The sequence below is a fragment of the Balaenoptera acutorostrata genome, chromosome 5 (assembly GCF_949987535.1).
Source record: "Balaenoptera acutorostrata chromosome 5, mBalAcu1.1, whole genome shotgun sequence".
NCBI lineage: Eukaryota > Metazoa > Chordata > Mammalia > Artiodactyla > Balaenopteridae > Balaenoptera > Balaenoptera acutorostrata.
Genome location: NC_080068.1, coordinates 78619440 through 78625439, shown reverse-complemented (window position 1 = coordinate 78625439; position 6000 = coordinate 78619440).

Sequence of the window (6000 nt, the reverse complement as noted above, 5' to 3'; positions counted from 1 at the left end):
GAGCAGGAGACAAAACTACCTCTCAAGGTTTGCCAGTGGGTGGAGAGGGAAAAGAATGAGACCCACCCAAGGAGAGAACAGAGGGAGAGTCCTTGAGGGGAAGGGGGAAAGGGATAGAGAAGAAAGACAGGGAGGAAGAGGGAGAGATGGAGAAAGGTAGGGAAGGAGAAAGGGACGAAGAGGGAGAGAGAGTAGGAAACAGACAGACAGACAGACAGACCAGAGACTAAGAGGGCATTTGATTTTGTTTGTGATAGTTTTCCGTTCTTAGTTCCCTGACTATGTTTCAAACCCATGGGTTCAAGAGATTCCCCTGTATCCTTACAGTGAATTTGCTTTTTTGGCTGAAGTTTCTATTTCAAAATAGTCTTAACTAAGACAAGAAAATGTAATATAGACTCTTGTACTCTCATAGCGTGTTTTTGTTTGTCTTGTTTTCGGGGTTAGGGTTGGGGGTGGGTAATGTAGAGCCAAAGTTGATCAGTTTTTCAACCCCTAAAGGGCACTTCTGTTGAAGCCATCTAACAGCCCTATTGCATAAGGCTCAGAGTTCTGGCAGATGCCTTTGGAGCTTCTGGGGCTTGGAGTCACCAGCAGGTTTTCCCAAGAGTCCCTGTCTCCTTGCCTCACTGGCCCTGTTCAGCAGCAGCCAGGACTTCATGCCTGGTGCTGCTGGGGTAGAAGGGTGGCTTTTTTGATCTGCTGAGGATCTGGTCCTAGGAAAAGGGGAATGTGAGTCCTCTGTTCTTGACGGTATCCGAGATCCTTCTCCACTGGTTTCCTATTGCACCGTGAATGAGTTCACTCTTGAGGTAGTCGACATTGCCCCCACCATCCGTCTCTTTCCAGGTGGTACCACTTTGAGATCATGGTATTACTAACCTTTGTGTCCTCCTTCCCAAAGCCATCAGATACAGGTTTACCAAAACATCTACCTTCTGTTTCCTACTTCCTATCGACAATACTAAATACTAACAACGTGGGAGCTCTGAGGCTGCCTGTTTGGGCATTTACTTGATTGATTGATCTTTCTGCAGGCATTTAGTTTTAGTTTCCCACAACAGTAACACGCAAGCAACTCTCATTCTCTTAGTCCTCCTGTCAATTTAACAAGCTGCTCTCAAGGCAGGTTCTATAATGAATCCTTGGTGTGCAGAAATGACTGCAATGTTATTGATTTAAATTCCATGAAGTGATGTCACAATTTATTTAACCATTCCCCACTTGTTGGACATTTAGATTGCTTTCAATATTTGATTTTATAACTGATTACTATAAAGCATAACTTTATGCCAAGAAGTTTTTCTGTATTTAGGAAAATATGGGATTCCTCCTTAATTTTTCAGAGTTTTCAATACCACTAGCATGTATTTATGTTGTTTACTACTTAGCCTAGAAGTGTAGAATAATGACATTAACCGCCCTCACCCTACCCCCTTTTTTTTTTCCTCTGCTTAGTTTTCTTTGAACCTCTGACTAGGTTCAAAGAACTTTCTCCCACATTCTCCTTTTGCAAAATGCCTGCGAATTCCATTTTTCACACTTTTCATTGCCATCTCCTCCTCATGTAGACCTCCCTCCTAGAGATGTCTGTCCTCAGGCTCGGATCTGTACTGATTTCTTTCTAGACCTATCACACAGTAGTCATCCTTGGACTATCCAGGGTCCTGGATCTGATGACCTACTCCTTCTTGGTTTACTCTCTTATTTTGCTGAAGTGCATCCTCCAATAGCATCCTGACGAAGGATAAAAAGAAGATAAACGTTTTGATACTATGCATGTCTAAATATATCTAAATTAAATATCGTTTTCTAATTCTGAATTTTGAGGACAATGATCCATTGTCTTCTAGCATCCAATGTTGTTGAGAAATTTAATACTATTTTAACTCCCAACCTTTTGTATGTGGTCTTTCTTTTTTTCTTTCTTTCTGTCTTTGAAAGCTTCTAGAATCACCTCTCTTGGGCATTCTGAAATTTCAAGTTGATATGTTTTTTGTTTTTGTTTTTTTTTTAAGAAATTCACGTTCTTTTATTTATTTATTTATGACTGTGTTGAGTCTTCGTTTCTGTGCGAGGGCTTTCTCCAGTTGCGGCGAGTGGGGACCACTCTTCATCGCAGTGCGCGGGCCTCTCACCGTCGCGGCCTCTCTTGTTGCGGAGCACAGGCTCCAGACGCGCAGGCTCAGCAGTTGTGGCTCACGGGCCCAGTTGCTCCGTGGCATGTGGGATCTTCCCAGACCGGGGCTCGAACCCGTGTGCCCTGCATTGGCAGGCAGACTCTCAACCACTGCGCCACCAGGGAAGCCCCGATATGTTTTTGAGTTGCTGTTTTTAAAATTTATTGTATTGGGCACTCAATATGGTCTTTTTAAAAAAAAAAATGAGATGTAATTACACATACCATTATATTACATTAGTTATATTAGGTGTACAACATCATGATTCCATATTTGTATATTCAATATACTCTTTTAAACTGGAGACTTGGCCTTTATTTCTGGGAAATGTTCTTGTACTATTTCCTTGATAATTTTGTTCCCACCGTTCTCTCTTTTGGGAACTCTTTTAGTTAGATGTTGAATTTCCTGGCTTAATCCTTTAATTTTCTTATCTTTTTTACTTCACCCTCATTTTTAATGTCCAAAAACACCTAATGTTCTCTAATGTTTCTCCCTCCTCCCTTTCATTTCCCTCCCTCTCCCCCTTTCTTTCCTTCCTTCCTGAGAGAATTTCAGTCTTATTTCAGGGATATAAAATCTTATCTCCCTGAGAATGTTAATTTAATGTTAATCTACCGTCTGCATTATCTGTTTCCTCTGAGTTCTTCTTTTCCCCCTCCAGTTTATTTGTTTTGATCTCTCTTTACTGTTGGAAACTTTCCTCAAAGATCTGGTTATCCTTGAATGTTTGTTCAGATTTTCAAATGAATCGCTGCAAAGCTGATTGGAAGCTCTGTGTGAGTGGGCAGTTCTTGTCAGCTTGTGGGCTTATTTTTAGATTAAAGAGGTAGTCAGCCAGCTTGTGGGTGTGGGTGTGAATGTGGTCCCCCAAATGTCAGTGTGTGTAGGTATTTTCTCTGTAGCAATTTAGTTTATCAAGAGAAAGAGCCTGGAATCTGCCGGGAAGGATAAGCCTGACCATTGGCACTGTAGCACAGGATGAGGTAAGGGGACTGAGGGATCTCAGTTCAGTAGGCAGACTTTCATTTTCCTTAAATCCTCACTCCTGCCCTCTTCCTGCCTGTTGCTCCCCAGGAAGCCTCCCCCCAGATAAAGTACTGTGGGAGTGGGGGAGGGGTGGTTGGCTGACTGGTGGGAGTGGGGCTTGGAGTGCTAACTGCTTTTTTAGTCTTTTCAGACCCCACTCATCGCTTTCAATGCCCTATTCCTACCACTGCCTTCCAGGGTACTGCAGGCTTCAATCCTTCCCGAGGTAGTCTTGCTTCTTGAGGGTATTCTCCAACAAAGTTCTGCTAACCATTCCTCCACCTGCTTTTTGTCTTCATATGTTGGGGTCTGGGGGTACAAATATTTCCTAGTTTTACTGAAGATGGGGTTTGTGTTTCTGTTTCTCGTTCTGACTTTTTTGCGGGGGCTGCACCGTGCAGATCTTAGTTCCCCGACCAGGGATTGAACCCCGGGCCCTTGGCAGTGAAAGTGAGGAGTCCTAACTACTGGACCGCCAGAGAATTCCCTGGAGGAGATTTTCAAAAGAAGAGGTTAGAAAGGTCAGTGATAAGCCATCTTAATCCTGGGAATTGTGGAGGTGACTTCCAAGCATTTGCTTTGATCATGACTGTCCAGACTTTGTTGAAAATCAAAAACCAAAAATCAAAAACCAACAGTTTTCTGAAAGCAGTTCTTTCTGCATGTACTTGTTGTTCAATGGCAGTGCCAAGCAGTGATATGCCTAGCTATGCTGAAGCCTGAGACCAAAGAGAAAATTAGCAATACTGATCCTATCTTTAAAATTTTGATATTCTGGTTTTTTGGGGCTTTCTGCACCAATTTTTATTTTTAAAAATATTGTATTAAATTTTATTTATCTTGATTACTGAGCTTTTTGGGCACCCCTTAAATTTTATCCCATAGTTGAGTGACTTACTTACTCCACCTTAATCCTGGCCCTAGAGGGGTATCGCATTCTTCATCAGCTACCCTCACCCCTATAAACCATTAAAAATACACATACAATCTAAGTAAAAGTAGCCTACTTGTTGTGCAAACTTACAGCTTCAGGACAAATTCCACAGTCACCCTTCCAATCAGTTTGCCTTTTTTAAGAGTGCGTTGTAGGTATTTCTGAGTCCTCTCTTCTGTTCATAGCAAGAGTTGGTCTCTTTCTAGGAAATACTGTATAGGATTGGGTCAAAGTGACTTCCTCCCCGTATATTTGAGGTGCCAGAGCTCTATTGATGCATGTTGCAAAAAGGACAGGTGTGGCACTGCCATAATAATGAGTTCCACAGCTTTTCTTACTAAGATGATGTGACATCAACAGAATCAGAAGCATTTCCTCTAAATTCTTCTGGTGTTGATTTTTCTCCTAAAAACCTTGAGATAAAGTAAAAGAAGTAAAAATTCTTCAAGTATTTCTACACCCACTTTTACATACGGGCGGTGTCAGGAAAGGATCCTCCCTTGCTAATTGCAGGATTTTTGGTTGACTAAGTGGGAGATGGAGGAGGCAGGTGTTTGAGCTGCTATGGGGACTATGATACAGTGAGAGTGAATTTTTTTATTCTTTTCAGTTCTTGTTTTACCTAACTGTGGTGATGTAGAGGAGTCTTTTAGACCACTGTGCATTGTCACAGTGAAGATCAGTCATGTTGAAGGCATTCTCAGTCCTTGTGTGTTTATAGGAAATCTTAACTATTTTGGGATGCTCTGTCTTGTAAGCCATAGAGGCACCATGACTACATAAAGACACAATGGTTACCTCACCTTACTTGCCATACCACACCCTTGAGGAAGATCTAGAGGAGTGCTCCTCAAAGTCTCAGAGTGTGCACTGTGGACTAGAGTTAGTTCCTGAACTAGTATTACCTGTCTGTGCCCAGATAATCATGGAAATTGAGAACAAACATTTAGAAACTTTTATAGCAATTTGACAGAATAATTTATGTTTGTTGCATTTAATAATAAAAATGTCAGCTTGCATTTTTGAGGTCTTTGTTCTTTTTAAAGTCACTTTCTAGTAATTAATTTTTATTGTATTTTACAAAGGTATTTGCTGGCGATGGACTGGAAAGAAAAAACTTGGCTTTCATCACAGGTAAACAGAAAAATCTGGATCTGGAGAGCATTTTTTTTTGGCCACACCGCGTGGCTTGCGGGATCTTATTTCCCTGACCAGAGATTGAACCCGGGCCACTGCAGTGAAAGCGCCAAGTCCTAACCACTGGAGTCCCAGGGAATTCCCTGGAGAGCATTCTGGGGATTTAAGAAAGTGTCAAAGTTTTCATGACATTGGACTTGGCAATGAGTGGTCTCTTGGATATGACATCAAAAGCACAGGCAACAAAGGCAAAAACAGACAAATGGGACTACTTCAAACTAAAACTTTTGTGCATTAAAGAGCACAGTCAATGGAGTAAAAAGACAACCTTCTAAATGGAGATAATATTTGTAAATCATATATCTGATAAGGGGTTAATATCCAGAGTATATTTAAAAACTCCTACAACTTAACAATAAAACATCAAATAACTTGATTAAAAAATGAGCAGAGGATTTGAATAGACATTCTCCAAAGGTGATATACAAATAAGTGACACACATATGAAAAGATTCTCAACATCTCTAATAATCAGGAAAATACATATCAAAAGCACAGTGAGGTATCACCTCACACCCATTAGGATGGCCACTATCAAAAAAACAGAAAATAGGAATTCCAAATCAGCTGCACTATTGTTCATTTTCAATGGCAATGTATGATGGTTCCAATTTCTCTGCATCTTTGCCAACACGTATTATTGTCCATCTTTTTAATTAT